Here is a 19,047-nt window from a genome sequence, read left to right as displayed (position 1 = left end):
CTTAGATACAAATTTTAGTTCAGATTCTTCGCCAAGTTTGATATAATAAATTTATTTCCCAACGAAACGCTTATTATAGCTGAAGTTTTGGAACCAAGCCTCTGACTCTCTCTTGATGACCTTTCAGGTTTTTTTTCAAGGGATGATTCACCGCTGTCCATAGTATATCCTATAGATCGCTTCAAAATGTCTTCACTTATGTTATCCTGAGCGTAATATGCAGACGTCTATTCAGGTGTGGTTATTCTGATTTGAGGGCATTGCAGTTATTTGTTGTAATGTAATATGCTGTGATGGAGTATTGACCGATAAAGCGACATTTATGAAGGATCGTTTTAATAGAAAAATGTGGATTTCTATTTCGTATTTAATTTAGTGGATTCCATTGATGCTACTCTACCCCGTATTTCCAGCCATCGACTAAACACAGCAATGTTAACAGGAAAATTAGTGAGAAATAAGAATCCGATTAGTATAAAAGTTTGTGCCCGCACTTTCACCCACCCAGCCAAGATATTTAGTGGGAAGTGGAATGGCGTTTGAGTTAGTAAGGTGGGTCTGAACTTTGTGGCTAGAGGCACAGTAATATTTCCTAAGGTTTAGACTGACCCTACCGGTTGTTGTCGCAGCTGGTGTAGTGAATAAACATTTCAACAGTTTTGGATGTTGAGTGCATTTTTGCTTTTTATGATACTTCATTTTTTAATGATTTTGCTGAGCATAATTTCTACATTTAATTAAATGAATATCTGCCATAGATTAGCCTTCCTCGGGGGTTATCATTGGAATAGAACGTCTCCCTTAGGTCTTAAGGTTGCACTATTAACTATCAATACCAGAAAAAATATCTTTACTGACGGCGAAAATTACGATATTTTAAAGGCTTAATTGCGTTAAAATCTTCATATAATATATAACATTAGTAATGATTTTTTCAGGGACTAACTCCTGCGCATAATAAGCCCTTGGTTTGCGATTGCCTTAATTCGCAAATTTGTAGACATGGCTTTTAAAAAGTGTTTCTGAGTTTCGTAACCGAAGAATTCAGTCCCTTCTTTCGTATTTTGTTCTTCAGAGCTTCGTAGGGTTGTCTGCCTTCATACTAAATGTGCTTATGGTTTATTTTTCACCGTCTCCGTAGCACAAAATCGCAGACAATTGACAAAGGTTAAGTGTACCACATTTTTAATCAGTAAATTGTGTACTATTAATTTTAAATGTCATATACTTTAATATACTTATTCAAGTACCACTTAAATGGAATAAGAAATCTAGAATTTTAAATACAACACGAATTTTGATGCAGCTTACGTCTTCCGATGATGATACTCAGTGGTGTTGATGAGTTAGTACAATGTATAAAAATCGATCTTCCTCGGTTAACCTGAGGTGATCATATTTCATCTTTAGTTTATTTAGCTATTTTAAAATTTTAAATTTCATTTTAATGCTTGTGAGGACCCAAATGCGTGATTGGTATTTTTGATTCGTAAATTTATTCTGTCAGGGTTCAATGTTTAAAGAAAGTATTTTGCGAGGAAATGTATATTTATACCCTGCGGTAGCATTCCATTGCGAAAGTAAAATGTTAAAACGGTTTCATCAGAGTATATTAATTCACTACGTATATTGAAGAAGCGAAGTTCGAAAACGATGCACCAGGCGAGACATATCTGAGATATTGCTTAACACATTTTAAAGTCTCGCGTGAAACTCGGAAATCCTATCATATCCATGGATATTAATACTTCGTCGTGTTCATTGTATTTATGTCAAGGTTATTTGCAGACTGTAATAATACAGACTAAGTACCTATTGTCTGTCTGCCGCTCCTATCTCAATTGGCAGTCTGCCAAAGATAGCACCTCTTAATTAGTTCAATAGTTTCAGCCTCAACTTTGTGGAAGTTCATTTTAATAAATGAAAAAGAAACACTTTGTTCCAATCCACCAATTTATAATAAATGAAAAGGAAACACTTTGTTCCAATCCACCAATTTATTACAGGTACGACTAGTTTCGACGCTACGGCGTCATCCTCAGGTACCTCAGGTACCTGAGGATGACGCCGTAGCGTCGAAACTAGTCGTACCTGTAATAAATTGGTGGATTGGAACAAAGTGTTTCTTTTTCATTTATTATAAATTGGTGGATTGGAACAAAGTGTTTCTTTTTCATTTATAGCACCTCTTATTGCAGGAGTGCAATACGAGCCATCTGGAGAGCATATTGCTGCAACGGGGGCGTAGCTCAGATGGTAGAGCGCTCGCTTAGCATGCGAGAGGTACCGGGATCGATACCCGGCGCCTCCAAATTTTTTTCAGCATGTGCTCCTCATTAAGTGGCACTTAAGACATCCTTTTGTGGTTTTTAATTGTTATATTCAAGTTGTAAATGAAGGTTATGAAAGTATTTTATGTTCATCCTGTTAACTGTCCCATTTTATACAATAATTACAATTTGATTTCTGCTCCTTTTCATATTCCAAGCATATCAGTAATATTCCCCCATATTTCCCATTCTTCGTTAGTATGGATGGTGTTCGGTAATAATTATAACTTTAGTTAACATAACTTATTCCCTTTGGTTGATAATGTATTTTTTTCCTTCTAGGTAAGTACCAGATGGCTGTCCTATTAATTGGCATATTCGTATACCTTCCTAATGGTATCTTTGGTTTATTGTTAAGGTGAGCATAGTTAATAATTTTGACTGATTACTATTACATACAGAGCATCTTACGAAATTTCTTTGTCATCAGTTTCATTTTTATATTAATTTAAACGTCACCAATAAAATGTTAGATTTGCACCGGTTTTACCGTGTGACATAAAATCACTCATTTCATTGTCGTACCCGCTGATGTTTTGCATGTCTTTTGCCTGTTAAAACACGTAAAATGTGGGAGATGCGGAGCGTTGTAAGGATAAATGTTTTCTGTGATACAGCATTTTTCTTACAAGAACCTGAACTCTGATTTAATCACCAAAATTCAATTTTCCGCGGATGTTTACTAGTTTAAGTCACTTATCCGAAGAGGCACTGACTATGTTTACCATATGATTCGCATATTTGTTCATTGCTGAAATCAATTTAATATTGGTAGCATCAGCTGAGTGGTATACATTCAGTTCATAATTATGAAAATATAATTTGCCACAATGATCGTTATTAAGTTTTTAGCCATGGTGAAATAATTAGTGAAACGAGTCCTCTAAATGCTCCCTTCCCGCCATCGATTGTAATTCAGGAATGAAATTCTTGTTCTCCTTTCCATCAATTTAATTTTCCAAGTCGAAGGCTTTCCTCGAGGAGTATATAACAATTTAATTTCGTATCTAAACCGTCCGCGTTAAATTCCATGTCCAAGTTAAATAACTTTTTTCCATTTTCATTTTTTACTCTAACGTTGTACTTGTACGGTTGAAGGAATAAATGTATTTTACAGAACGGAAACAAAAACGTTGCTCCAGTTGGAGTTTATATTTAATATAAAAACGAGAATTTTAGCCCTGTATGGGACATGTAAGGTTGAATTTCCGATTCGAATTTCGACCCATTTGAGAATTCTCATTTGTGTTCTGTATCCAGTTTTGATGCAAGCAATGTATGCATTCATTATTAAGTCTGTCATGATGTGAGTTCTGATTATTAAGGTAATAGAATGGGATTAAGTTGGAAACTTTTTAGATGTGTAAGTGGTGACGCGTGAAGGAAAAAATTGGGCAGAAAGAAAGATGGTGCGATGGCTAATGTAACGGCTTTCCACCCTGAGGAGGACCCGGGTACTAATCCCAGATGTGGCAGGATTTTGCAATGGATCCCTAGTTTGGGTGGAATGTGGAGAGGGCTTTAATTGAGTCCGCCGTCTGTCGGAAGGGACATATAACTGCGGGCCCCTTTTGCGCCGGTCCTTAATGGTAAGCTAATGGTGACGCCAGGTTTCTTTCTCCCCTTTCTCCATTCCTTTAGCATCCAACTCTACCGAATCAGCCACATATCCCCAATGACGCAAATTACCTTAGCTGTCCGTCGCCACCCCTAATACCTAGCCGAGCGAGAAGAAGGGAAGACAAACGCCTAGGTGTGAACTAGGGTAGGTAAAGAGAGAGAATGATAGATGCATAAATGTATTTATTCGGAGAAATGAAGACCGAATGGTCCCTTCTTCCGTTCAACCCATCGCCATATACGTATTATATTAGCCATAAAATTTATAATTACATTAATACACATAAATACATATAGACATACATTATGCGCAGATTTTCACATGTTAGATATATATATATATATATATATATATATATATATATATATATATATATATATATATATATATATATGCTTTCGTAGACGTAACACGGAAGTGCCGAATAGTACAATACACAGTAACACATAGTATAGAGTAAATTTCTGGGAAGAAAGAACACACTGAAACAGGGAAAGTTCAAGTAAAGAATGAGGTTTGTGGGAAAAGCTAGGGAGAGCGTGGCGTTGCTCACTTAGTAAAAGCCCACGCAGGGAAACACTCACGAAGAGAAAAAGGGTGTGAAAAACCTGCGAAAACCCTATGAATTAGAGGAAAGACGAAAGAATTTCTCTTTCTCTAATCATAGGAAAACTCGATGATTAGATAAAAAGAGAGAGAGGAAAGGTAGAGAGAAAATGATGGAGAAAATAACGAATGTGGGAAGGAGTGACCAATTGAAGTCCTTGATAAAAGGGAGAATGTTGGTTACGCGCAGTTAATGAAGGAAGAGAAAAGCCTCTTTAGACAGCATTAGACGGCAGGTAGAGGTTACGAAGAAGTGAGGAAGGAAATAAATAATGCAAGTCAAACGGAGTGGGTGGGTATAGTTCTCGCGATGCATGGAGGATAATAATCGTTAGGGACCGTCCAAAAATCTGCCATTTTAGGTTGAATACCTTGGATAAATGAATGTCAGAAGAAGGCGTCGGTAGACGTGGAATGAATTCGTTTTGAGTCCAGTTCGCTGGTTATTCGCACCAACATTCCTCTGCATCCCTCGGCCCCGACGAAAACGTCCAACTACCCCAGTTCTTCGCGCTGAATTCTGCATAAATGTTTTCTCAGAGCGAAGCGAGAGAGGGAGAGAGATGGATAGAGCCACCTCCTACGGTGCATCGTGGAATCAGCAGTGGGCGGGGCTTATGGGGTCAATTGCATCATGAAATTTCTTTCCACCAAACTGGGCGGGAATGTCAGCTGTTGTCCCAGTCATTGCTTGTACACCTTTGCCTTAGAGTAATTGCGGCGAGAGTGATAACGACGGCGAAGTGAAATGGGTGTAAATGGAAAAATGGTAAAAAAGAATTAGGGCAAAAGGAAATAGTAAAACGGGAGTATTAACTTCTCTTGTTTTTCATATAGTGAAACAGGACGATGAATATAAACTAGGCGTGTGGGACTCACCAGTTGAGAACCTATTGGTTTCGATATCCTCGATGAAACCAGGCATTAGCGTTATCTATTATCCATTAGATTTTTTACGTTTATTTCCTCGTCATAATATAATAACATGATATATTTAAGTGTCTGATAATCAATTTCAGTGGCTTAACCATAAAATAATTTTAGGGAAGGAAAATGCTAACCTTCGGTGGAAATTGATTGCCTTGTAAGTGAAGAAATTATTTCTCGCGTCTATAGTACATGGCCATCGTATAAATATTTGCTCTGCCGCGTACACTTCTTCTTCATTTCCTGTATATGAGACGAGGTGATGTACTCGTATATTTGCTTATCTCGTTAAAATGTTACTAAAAGACACCAATGTAAAACAATCTAAATAATATCATACAGACACATGACGTACAGGAAGAGGGGTTTTGTTGATATTTTTATTAAAATGACGCCGTAAATGTGTCAAATTATGATACTGTTCACAAAAAGAGGGTTTCATATCTTTAGTTGGTATTTTCATGAACAAGATTACAGTAAACATATAGTATTTATCAAGTGGTTCACATTTAAAGTAATTATTCTTATGGTGGTAAACTTTTGAAGGTACTATAGTTCCATCGATCCCCCTTCCCGGCTACGCCCATGATTTAATTATTGTTCTTCCTTACGTTCAAGCTGCGAATTCCGATAACTAACCGTGGGAGAGATTTTTGCCGCTACCGATAGAAATGCTCAATCGGGAGATGTAAATTTTCTGCTTCAATATCCTTGATAAGAAGCTGTTTGCACATTTTGCACGGTTTTTTGATATAATGTACCTGTTTAATACAATATATTTAGGTTTTAGCGAAACGATTCAATATCTTTATTTATTAATCTTTAATTAATTATATCTTAATTTATTATCATATCACGCAATCGAAGGCGAATAAAATATTAACATCATGTTTACTCAAGGTGGAATTCAAGGTCGAAAATTTTGAACTTACTCGTTTGTACATAACCGAATCACAACTGCTGCCGTTTTGTAGTTCGTATCACGTAATTGTCATTAAAATTTGGTTAGTTGTTTACTACCATGACGTATCCCCTAAAGAATTTTAGGTTAAGTTGAGTCCACGTACCTTCTTTTAATAAAATGAAGAAAATATTCTATTTATCCTGATACTGAGAAATATTAACATGCATTCGCTTTTGCATGCGAAGGACATTATACATAAGTTGAATCTACCGAATCTCAATCAGCCATTTGAATGTGAGCGCGCGGTATTTCTTGTATCTCACAACCAAGTGTGGTTAAACTCCGCTAGATGGCTTCGAAACCTTGTGGAGAACGCGGGACATTATTCGGTCCCAATACTTTCGGAATGGCGGCGCTAGTAACGGAGCGGGAGGAATCTACCTATTTGCTTGGATTTGCTCGACTAGTTGTCAAGCGAACAAGGAAATATAAATACCATCCAGTTCCATTATGCAAATAATGCCATTAACTGGATTTAAATCTCATGGAAAGAGGAAGAGAAGACTTAATGAAAGAAAACACTTCAGCTTCTTACCTCAAGTTGATACGCTGTAACGAAACCTAGGTCGTAATAAAAAAAATTCTGTGTGGAAAAGCAAAATGTATCCTTTTATCATGAATGATTTTCACCATGTTACGCCTAAAACTGTCATTAAGGAAGAGAGGACACTAAAAAAACTATCGAATGAAAGATGGTGATATCTTGCGTTGCCACAATTGTAACTTAAAATTTACGAATGAATGTAATTGTTTTGAAAGTAAATTTATCTACATTCTGCTAAAGTACATTTGCTATAAAAAATATTCTGACGTTACCTCCTCTATTTATATTTAGTTCAAAATCATATATTCTTGATTTAGCTCCAAATCTCGCGTCTTCTGGTGGGAAATGCGGCGATTAGATTTTTATGCATACTATACAACATGCTAAGGGATTTTATTGCGAAATCAATTTTTTCATATTAATTAATTTTGGAAAAACCGGCAGATTTTATGATGACCGTGTTGAATGGAAAGAACTCGTTGACATTCACTCTTAATTTGTTGTTTAATTTTAAATTTTTATTAATTTCTCAGTCTCTCCGGATGAGCTTCCAAAAAATATTTACCGAAAATTAGTAACACAGGAAGGTGTAAGTGTAATTATATTTTACGTTGGTAATGTGCTATCTCATCCTTGCTCGCCATGTTTATTCTGCGATGGCACTGTTAATTCCATAAGATTGTTTTCCTTCAACTCCTTGCTTGAGACTCATCTCCCCATTTTTTAGCAAACCACTTTGCGGGCAATATTCCTTAATATTTTCTCAACTGCTTTTTTGCTTTTGTTATCATTTCATTCATATCGGTAATATGGAAACCAGAAATGAAAATAATGAACCTCAAATCCAAAGGCCACCATAAACTGAGGTGTTTTTAGTAAATAAGACGATAGTAGTATTTAGACGAGGCCACCGACAGCTGAGGTCATTTGCGCCATTAGGGATGGACAGGAAAGGATGAAGGGTGGAGAGTAACCCGGCGTCTGCGTTAGCCTACATTGGGAATCCACATAAAATGATTGCGTTTCTATCGCAGCGGACGGAGGATCATACGTAATTGGTATGCCTACTGTCACTCTTGAAGACCGCTTAAATATAGCAATAGAATAGCCAGAAGAGTTTTGCAAAGTTTCGCGGGACTTTATCCGTAGTTTCTGGATTAATCTAGGGACTGCATGGCCCAAAACGTTTCGGGAACTCTGATCTCGTTGATTGAATCCCATTTCATGCAATCCCTTATTATATCTCCATCATTTCGAAGGTGATCAACTTGGTTCTTACCTAAACTGAAGATGGAATGGATCAAACGTTTTGTTATTATTGAGCATTTTGTTAATTAAATTTAAAAAACAACATTAAATGCGGAGCAAAAAGCCAGTAGCTTTGCCTCAGTTGGTCACCCCTATTGTAATTATTTTGTTAAAATTATTACACTTACTCGTATTTCTTCGTATTTATTAATATGAAAAGCGATATGTCATGTCTTATGTTGGTATATGAGTAATTTAAGAAATATTCCTTACTTGCCCACTATCCCTCGAACGCACTCTCAGCCTCGACTGCCGGCTTGCGCACCTTTTCATCAGATCAGCTTACTACAGTTCGTTGATGCGTCAGGAGAATTGCCTCGTAGATTAAGTGCATAAAATGAATTATTGAGAACATTATATTTAAGAATTATATTATATAAGTTCAAAGATAGGGAATCTGTTAACCTAAGAGTTGTTATGTGGTATTTATTGCCAGAAATTGAATCATGAAAATCTACGGTGTTGGAACTCTAGAAATATTTAATTTTTTCAAAGATATGTTTGCATTTTCTAATGGAAATCATCTTGAAATTATGAGAAGTTATGATAAATTCTTTATTAATTACTACACTGTCATAATATTTGCCGTTAATGAGGAATTTATCTTTAGTGCGGTATTTGTTTATTTTATCAAACAGCGGAAATAAAAAATCACCAATAAAGGAATTTTATATTGAATGAAATGATCATTAGTGATGATTTTCAAATCAAATGAGAAGACATGATTGAGCAACAGTGTAAATACGCCTTGAAATGAATATATAATTATAAAATTCAAAATATGGGCACTAAAAGCTTAGATAGGGTTCAAATAAAAAGCGGTGGGCTACGGGAACTGATTCACGACAAGCATTTAGTGTTAATACTTGTAGATTCGAATTGTAAGGAATTCTATAGCTAGGTGGGGTATGGAAAGGCATGGGCTTTTTTTGTTTGCAATGGCATGGAAACGAGGAGGAACATGAATTCACAATAAAAGTCATAAATGAAAAATTAATTATCAGTTATGAACTAAAAACTCTATATTTTGTGTTGGGATAAATTCCCTTTCGATGTAGTTATATGTACACCGAATCAATGTTTATATAGAAGATCTGAGGATTTACTCTGCGCTACATCCCTTTCCTTGTCAGGATCTGTACCCCTCGATATTCGGTTAAACCGCCAAGCCATTCACCTGTCGAACACTAGAGTCATCGCAAATAAAAATGGGACGTTATATCTAGTGGACATTATCGCTCCTATAGATATCAAGTTCTGGATATTCGTAAGAGCGATAGTGATAAGTTACTGATGACTTGTGTTATTTCAACCTCAGTTAAACATTAAGTAGTCAGTCAACTATTCTAATGCAAAAAAGTTTCCGGAGCATAAAAATAATGAAAAAATATGGAATGCTATGGAAGGTAATTTAATTTTTAAGTGCCTCGACTATTAAGTTCATTTTGAGAAATGAAAGGTATTAAATAAATTAGAAAAAGGGTTTCTTGAAATAACCTCTAATCAGATCTTTTTCGACTAAATCCCCCTGAAAACTGAAAAACGTGAATGTTATTTATTCACTTATGCGTGCCTTTTCAACCTTAAAAATCCTAGTCATGCATAGCAAACATTAGTATTGGACTCCTCCATTAACCCGAAACGTCGCGAAAAGAAAAAAAATCCAGATTTTCTCGGTAGACATTGACCATTATTTTATTTTTTAATACCCTTCAAGCCACAGCTAGGGTGTGTGGCAGGGGGTGAATACACACCAGGCTCATTGTGATCCGAATATTTTTACCCCCCAGCATCTTGGAATGAAAGCCTATATTTTCGTGTGAAACACACCTATTTATGTTTCGACTTTCTGCTGAGTGAAACTCTTTTGAGTTTATTTCTTCACACTAGGTCGATGACATTGGATACCTCTCTGATGCAATCGTCAAATAGGAGAAGGAATGAGTGATAAATATTTCTTATGGTAGAATGATGAAGACACGAAGTGTTGAGGTGGTTGGTCTTTGACTTCAATTAAGGTGAGGTAGATGGGATGTATCTGTGAGAATATATTTATCGAGAAAAGTGCACCTGCGATTTGTCGCTACACCCGCGTACTTCTATCATTATCTATTCACATCTGACGGAAGGCTCTCCTTCTAGTGGGCTAGTTCCACTGATTACCCACTCTCTCTACTCCTCTCAATCCTGAAAGAGGCAGTTAACTGGTTTTGAATGTGTCACTCAAGCGGTGGGACTCACACAGCGAAGGAGTCCGCACGTTGCTTTCTCTCGCTTCAAATGTTGATTCTCTCCGCGGAGTAGGTCGGCTGCTGAAATGTGCATTTGTGAGTATGATGGGGAAAGTGTCACCTGAGATGCTGTCGTTTCCCAGGCGGAGTCTGCGTCAGTAGTAAGGAGAAGGCCCTGTACCGTTTCTGGCCATGAATGCCGACCTTTGTGCAGACAAGTTACTGTGAAGATAATTTTACGCGTGGAATTTACATGCATGGTATCCTGCAAACCCTCGCTAGGGTGTGTGGCAGGGGGAGACCGGACAATTTTAACACTAAATACTTTATCTCCCTAGCGCAGTCGATTGAATTTATTCTTATCAATTATCGGCCGTGGCAAAATGACATCTTAAATCTACTCGCACTGCACTTAATCTCTCTAATTTTATTTACATGATCTCTCCTAGTACGATGGGGCTGATGATGCATTTTTCAACATTATCGCTAAAGACGCAACCTTCCGACTTATGCTAGAGGTTTAATCTGTAATGTAACCATCACTTTGTGAGTGATTCCAAGCCTAGCTCCTCTAATAATTTTGATACGCTACTCAGTATATCATAACAACATTTTACAAATCTAGCACGTATACTCTGCACGCGATCCAATTTGGCAATCAATGCAATTCATGCATCCCATATACTAGCGGTATATTCTTTAAGAGGCTTAACCTGCGAAAGATAGCATTTCTCTTTTGTCACATCCACCCATTACTCTTTTTGTAAGTTCTAAATTTTAGTTAGCTTGTCTTTATTTCCCCCGTTTATATTTAATGCAAGAGTAATTTAATAATAATTTGATTGCGCAGTTAGATGTATGGACTATCTGTTCGATCAATCGGGCATTAATATATATGATGCAAGAACGATGGACAATCGATTTACACGTTGTATTTGAACCGCATGCTGATTTTAAACACGTGTAATATTTAGTTCAAGTCCTGTGATAAACCCGTGCTGCGCAAAGATCAATTATTTCTTTGACGGCGAAGAAGTCACCCGCGCAACGTTACTTAGGTACATCATATGAAGTAATGACTACTGTAGACCGACGATTTATTAGGCAAAACAGATGCAACGACCATAAGCGCTGCTGTAGTTATAATTTCCCTGATTATTAGACTTTAGATATACCTACTAGACGTAGATTAAGTAAAGCCAATGGGGCTGTGGAATTTCTTCGAATGAGTGGGTGATGTGTAAATATACTGCGTACGAAATGAGGAGTTAATAGTGGAAATCACTGAGGCGTTTTTAAGGAGCCAATGATAATGACCAAGCCTATCTCTTCGCAACGGCGAATTGAAATTGATTAACTGAGATACCAATATCCTCATGATAGCAAACAGATAGTTGATTCCTCGGGTTTGTCTTCATCCAAGTGTTCCGACTATCCAGTATTTGGCGGGATGGCTGCAGTGAGTACTGCTGTTTTCTCGGCTATCAGCTCTCGACTACGACTCGACAGCTCAAACGAATTATTCATGGAAATTTACACCCAAAGCCATTGGAAATGATAGTAGTGATGACTTCATCTCACTTGATTGAAGATGAACGATTCTTTCAGATCGTGCGTCGGTTTCAGACCCAGTGTTGTTTACTCGTCCAATTTCGTTTAATTGGCACGTTTTATTTCTCTATCCATTTAATAAATAGGTCAGCATAATAAACGAATGTATTTATTTGATGATTTTGAAGCATGTATCTGCGCAATGAGACGCGCGATTTCAGGATTTACTTGAAGAATCTTCTTCATTGTTGAAGAAGAAAGTGAAAAAAAATACCTATTAAATTCCATCAATAAAAATTTACTGTCGCGGCCCTAAGTTTTGGACTCTATCCTTTATCTCCAAGTGACAAGTATATAATGTTGAATTTCCTTGTAGGTACACTGCTATATGCACTGTTGCAGGTGGGGGGGGGGTGAGTGAAATGGACCGTTTGGGAGAAGGGGTAGGTGCCAACCTCTGGGTTGGAGCTTATGTTTGAGCAAAAATGTGTAATGAAAGAATTGGTATTCCACAGTAAGAGGTTTTCACTGGAAGGATGTTGAAAATAGTGAGACAGCAACGCCCACTTGGCGCCGCTTTGACGTCACCGGAGGAACCTGACTGCCCTCTATGGTGAGTTGCTTGAAAGCGAGAGTCGTTATGTCGTAAGAGATGCGGTCCATCCATTTGCGTAAAAGTATTCACGCGTCGGCGTTGAGCCGCGAGCGGAAAGCTTATTAAGTATTGAGGAAAGGAAAAAGGCGATGTTTTACATGCATGCGTACCCCTCACGCCCATTCCCTTTTGGAGTTGGCAATTTCATAAAACCTTATTTAGAGTTATCTCAGTGAGCGTATTTCTTTTCACTAATTCCTTCCATTCTGCCTCGTCTCTGATTGCTTCTTTCGCTTCCTCTCACCCACACTATATTTCGTACATGGTCTTCCATTCCTAAGACTTCAAGTATTACACGTAGAGGGAAAGAAACAATGATCACCCTGGACTTTCTCGGTCTAGCCCCTCTTCTCAAATCATTCACTCTTGCCTCACCTATCTCTTGGGTAGCCCCACTCTAAATCATTCTTATAACCAAACCAGCGAAGGACTATTCTATGATGCGGATGACATACAAGATTTCCTCTTTTATTCGTAATGAGCTGCTTTTAAATGAAAAATTGTGAAGGAGACTGGAATTTGAGCCATTGGAGCTCTAGAACTTCCGAATACGCATTCGTCTTCCAGGACCCACCATCAAAATCTTTGTTTCCAGCGAGAGAGACTGTTTTACGAACTATAACTTTTTCTCCTCATCAATTGAGCTAATTGATGGAATTTTAAAAGCTCGCCATTGCCATCTTGACGGTTGTTTGCCAATATAGTGTGAGACACACAAAACATAAAATTGTAAGCGTTTATCCATATCTAAAAAAACTCTTTATTCTTGAATTCTCATCAAATGACGGTAACATGTGGTGACATATTTCTTAGATTCTGAGTTAAGGAGAATCAGAGAAACGGGTTGAGTAAGGGGTGGTAGTAGTAGTAGTAGTTTTGAGGGGAGGCGACCGACAGCTGACGTCATTTGCGCCATAGGGGATGGACAGGAAAGGATGAAGGGTGGAGAGAAACCCGGCGTCGGCATTAGCCTACTCTTTACGAAAGGCGCCAAGGGGTCCGCTGCTTAACGTCCCATCCGACGGACGGCGTACTCACTCAAAGTGCCCTCCACAAAGCACCTCAAGTAGGGATCGAGATACCTCTGAAAAATATTCAACACCGCCGGGATTTGAACCCGCGCCCTCAGGGTGGGAAGCCAGTACGCTAGCCCCCGCACCATCTCGATCCCCTTAAGTAAGGGAGTGAAGGACAGATTATCTAAATAAAATTAGAGGAATTAAGTGTAAAACAGATAAAAGATATCATTTTTCCCACGAACGATAAGGTTTCAGAAAGAAAGTTGTTCGAACGCGATAGGGGGGGAAATTATTTTGGGTCAAAAAGAGTCGGATGTGTAATCAACAGCTTGATGGCAAGGGATAAATCCAAAATAAAGATGGAAGTGGGAATCGACGACGAATTGCCTTGCCGTTTTTAGGCGGCTTTGTTTATCAGAGGTCGCCTAGTTGGGCTTATGCTCTGTGTCTCAGTATATAATTCCTTTTTCTTTCTGGAGCACCACCAGCATCGTTGTTTTTGACCTTTTTTATATTTTTTTAATTATTTTCCGTATTATTATTGGAGTGTGACATTATTAGGTCTCTTATGTTTATCATAGGGGCCTATTTTATTTATTTTTGTGTATGTCATGGCCCTATTTGGGTTTTCTTTTAACTTATCATAGTATGTTTTACACCTTGTTAGTAGGAGATCTGAGAGTTTTTCTATGCCTGTTTTTCGGTATACATTCTCATTTTCCTCCCAGGGGGGGAGCCCAAAAGCCAGCCTCAGGGTCTTCCGTTCTGTGCTATATAATTTGTCCATTAGGGATCTACTGAGTAGTCCCATCCACGCAGGGGCTGCGTAGGTCAATATTGGTCTTATTATTGCCGAGTATATTAGAATTTTTATTTCCTTAGGGGTGGCGTTTTGTCGGATAATCGGTGCCAATTGCGACCTTATTGCGGCCGCTTTATCTCGTATCTGTTTGATATGTATTTTAAAGGTCAGTCTGTCGTCTAAGTCCACTCCTAAATATTTGATGCTTTGACTCCATTCAATCGGTTGTTGTCCAATCCTGATACATTCACAAGATGCTTCACGTGATCCTGGATGGACGAAAAGTATTGCTTTGGTTTTTTGGGTATTTATCTGCAATTTCCATTTTTTATACCACGATGTTATCTCGTCCAATGCATCTTGTGCTCTTTCTTTTATTGAGGTCATGTTTTTCCCTTTTACCAGGATTGCGGCATCGTCAGCGTAGAGGGCAGTTATACTTCGCCAGTCATTTTTGTGCTTTGGGAAGTCGGCTGTATAAATGTTGAATAGCAGAGGGCCTAATATGGATCCTTGTGGGACTCCAGCTTTGGCAGTTTTGTTGTCGCTTTTTTCTTCGCCCCATTTGACTTTAAAAGTTCTTCCGTCTAGGTAAGACTTTGTCCAATTTATCATCCATTTGGGGAATTTCCAAAACTCCATCTTTTGGATTAGGCCCCCATGCCAGACCTTGTCGAAGGCCTTAGATAGGTCAAGGAAAATACCGATGGCTTTTTCTTTTTTGTTGTAAGCGTCACTTATGAAGTCTGTGACTCTGGAAGTGGGAATAAATAAATGAAGTCGATATTTATTCAACCTCTCCGTATCCCCACTGAGCAAACAAGATTTGTCATTCTTTACATGACGGTAATTGGTCAGAGACATTTTCCCATTTATCGAAAACTTTATTGATTTGTTTACTGTTCCTCCCAGTTTTATCTATGGCCGCAACAACAACTTTTTAATTCATCGCAGGTCATCATCTACTTTTCATGCACTTTCAGCGGCAATTTGTCGCTTTCTTCTCCACTACCACCTTTCCTATTCCCCTTCTCAGGTCATCCAGCATCTTGATTCTTCTTATCCCCCTTTTCTTCTCTCTTTAAATGCTATCAATAAAGTTATTTTAAAAACCGTCCCCTCCTAACGTATTCTTCCTCCATTTCTCTTTTCTCTTCCTTATAGTCACTAAAAGAGTTTTGTTTTCCTTGATCTTTTCCAAGAATTTTACATCATTCTTCATTGCACCAGATGGCGTGTTTCTGGAAAGGTATTTTCTCTATTCCTTTTTGTTTCACAAATAGAACCGAGTTTCCGTAATTTTAGGTGAAATCCATAATTAAATTAAAATAAGTGTTAATCAAGGAAAATTATCAATTTAAGATCATGTATTTCTTAGATTAGGCCATAATTAAACTGATAGCTTAGGAATTCCACCAGTTTTCTCGTTCACAAACACGGCACGGAGTGTATCGTTTGCCTTTCTTATAATCAAGATCATACTACAGGGAAGTGAAACTCGTCTAAACTGTAGATTTATTGTAGAAATTCCTCTCGGGTCTTATACAGTAATATAATAGTCTTCAATGCTCGACTCGGGCATCGAATCGTCGGCCAGAATGGAGGCTCATCCGGTGGAAGTCCCGAGAGGAAAATCTACGCGCAATACGCTGGGAAATCACCAGAGCTTACTACCGATTTATTATTTCGGTTATGGTTGTTCATAATTTCCACGAATCCACGCCTGATTCCGTTTAGCGTTGATACGAATTAATATGGCGAAATGGTATTTTGCCACTGGGAAAAAAACGCTGAGATCCGGAGTGATGTCATGAACTGCAAAATGGCCGGTAAGTACTACGCTGGCGTGCCTGCCTACCTCCCGAAATCGCTTCGGCTTTCTTGAATTCACGGCTGGACAACTATTTTATGTATGACGAAACGATATTGTTTCGAAGTGGCCGCTGGGCAAGCATCGCTGTCGGCGTTTCGAATTCCTGATCGAGATGTTAAACGGACTGGAGAAGTTGTTTTCGTCCCCATCGAACAAAGTGAGGTGGGGGAGGACGCGTTCTTCTACTTCCTAAGACCCCTTCTTCTCTCTCTCCTCTCATTGGTAGTAGATGTCGCTCCGTTATATCTCGTAGCACGCGATTTCCATCCCTCGCGCCGCATGCAAATTCGTAGATTTATTTGCCTGGATTCTGAGGAAAATACGAGCCATTGTCGTCCTTTCCAAGGCTCGGAGAAATCATAACAAGCGACCGCTCCGCTTCACGTAATGCTTTCCAGATTAAGTCGAATGGTTTCCTTTTTTAACCTTCGGAAGAGATTCAGAAGACGAACGGTGAAATTGGATAGTTTACTACTAGGCGCCCCCAAAGAATTTTAAGAGACTTCTCAGAAATGTGAGTTGAATTTTCAAAATAAAACTCGCTGAGGAGCGTTACCTGTAGTTCATATTGAACCGACTATGGTTTCAAAACGTCGTGGCACCTTCGAGGTCTCTTTGCACGATGGATATTGGAAGTTTCAACCAAGTGGAACGTGATAACACTTTGTTACAATGACGTTAATGCTTCCAGATCCCTAGCTTTATCATCATCATCATTCAGAGAAGTCTGTTTCGCTGCCATGGCTTGACGAATGTTAGCGGATACGTTTCTTTTCAATTGCCCGGAAGAGAGAGAAGTGGCTTCTCAGCGTGGAAATTTACCCCGGTGCTCGGTGCATCGTCACTCATCCCGTACATAATTATTGATTTTAACGGGGAAACCAACTCGTAATTTTTCCAAGGAATTGCAGTTCATTCTCTTCTTTCTTTCATTTTCATCAAACAATAAAATGATGTAACTTCCTCTACGAACTTCCAAAATTATAGAATTAATACAATATTTGATGTACCAAAGGTCAAAAGGACCATTCAAAAAATAAGGTAGTGAGTAACAGAATAGTTGTTCCAAGATAAAATCAGACATAAAACGTGGGTACTACAATTACGAATTGTAATAATTATTTTAGGCCTTGTAGCGTGCTACAATTGACCAAACTGTAATTCTTTGAGATCAAGAGTCATAGACGCAAAAATATCACTTAAATATTTATTCTCTCTAAATTGATTCAAAATGTAGGTTGACTTATATCCATTTTCGTTCAGTATTTTAACTCGTGAGGTATATATCTGTATCCACACAAAGAGCAGAGAATGAGAGAGCATAAAGGTTATTACCAATTTATATTTATGGAAATGATGGCGTATTTATATGTGCATATTTTAATGAACTTCCTACGCACCATCCTTCAAGCGAGCAAGTACTACGACTGCGGAGTAAATATTTGACCTTACATTCATTAAAGCTCCATATAAGGTCTGGACATGCTTTAGTTATTCATTGCTGCTGTCATTAAGTAGAAAAAATATTTTTTTATCCATATTAGCTTCAGATCTTCCAATATCCCTCGACTTGCCGCTGTATATCCATTGGTTCGGAATGCCTTTTGATGTTTTTCGTCTGCTTTGATGGGTAATTTAGAACAGTTATAACAATAAGTAGTTTTCATGTCTGCATTTGTTTCCATATGGTTATCACTGGAATTTTAAAAAATCATAAATTTTTACTGCTAATTTTACATCGGTTTCTTATTTGGAGTCGATACACTTTATGACGACGTAAGGCCTCATGTGGACTTTATGATGTCGGCTTATGAAGCAATAACATTCATGTTATTTTTAGACCATCGTGGTAATGGTAACGTTGGTGTGTCCTGTTGAAATTAACTGAAATGGATCGATTACCTTATGCATCCAAAATAGCGTAATCGCGAAGGGAGTGGATTTAAATGCCCCTTAAGATTTTGATCGGTGATGCAGCGTATGAATGAAATCAGCAGTTTCAGAAATCAGGGAATCTAATAATACTCTTGGAACCCTGTAAAATCAGTAAAGAGATTAAATTTTCGAATTAATGTTGACACTTCAGGTCTACATTCTAAAAATACGCCATGGACTGGCCAATGCGGTATTGTATGCCTGAATACTGTAATACGAAAGAGATTCTTCTTATGAGCATAGCCATTGACTTCAAAAACTTTAGAAATTCCATTGGCGTTTCAATGTATTTCCTAGAGGTCTTAATGTAAATTGATATTTTATTTACATTCATTATCATTATGCAACAAAATTTTCAAAATATGATGTGGCAAAAGGCTTTCACCAAGTATCCACGATTACCGAGGTTTTTCCATGTGGTACCTTTTGGCATTTTGCTGTCACAATAGTATGTAACGAGGCGCTTTATGTGTTATGTCCTACTCGTGCATGCCATTTTCGATGGCCGCGTGACAATAACTCGGCCCCACTACGCTGCTCGATGGTGTCGCCCCTACAAGGGTGGATGGGCAGGATGGAGTTCGGCCCTATCTTCTTTCTGAGCGCCGAAGCTTCGTGTTCGGTAAACAACCACGTGGGAGCGATGATTGGTTGCATGCAGTCGATTGCCGAGGCGAGCGG

At 38.2% G+C, this 19,047-nt stretch overlaps 1 protein-coding gene and 1 non-coding gene across 3 annotated transcripts in view; both read left to right on the top strand.

Moving 5' to 3' along the window:
- Nucleotides 1-19,047, top strand: part of Pax (paxillin) — a 483,495-nt gene that overhangs the window by 151,268 nt on the left and 313,180 nt on the right. The window lies entirely within an intron of this gene.
- On the top strand, nucleotides 2,239-2,311 carry TRNAA-AGC (transfer RNA alanine (anticodon AGC)). Its single transcript has one exon. It is a non-coding gene; the product is annotated as a tRNA-Ala (tRNA).

This window comes from Hetaerina americana, unplaced genomic scaffold, assembly GCF_022747635.1.
Source record: "Hetaerina americana unplaced genomic scaffold, ioHetAmer1.1.p SCAF_4, whole genome shotgun sequence".
Lineage (NCBI taxonomy): Eukaryota > Metazoa > Arthropoda > Insecta > Odonata > Calopterygidae > Hetaerina > Hetaerina americana.
The sequence above is the reverse complement of the archived record's forward strand: the minus strand, read 5'-3'. Positions and strand labels throughout refer to the sequence as shown.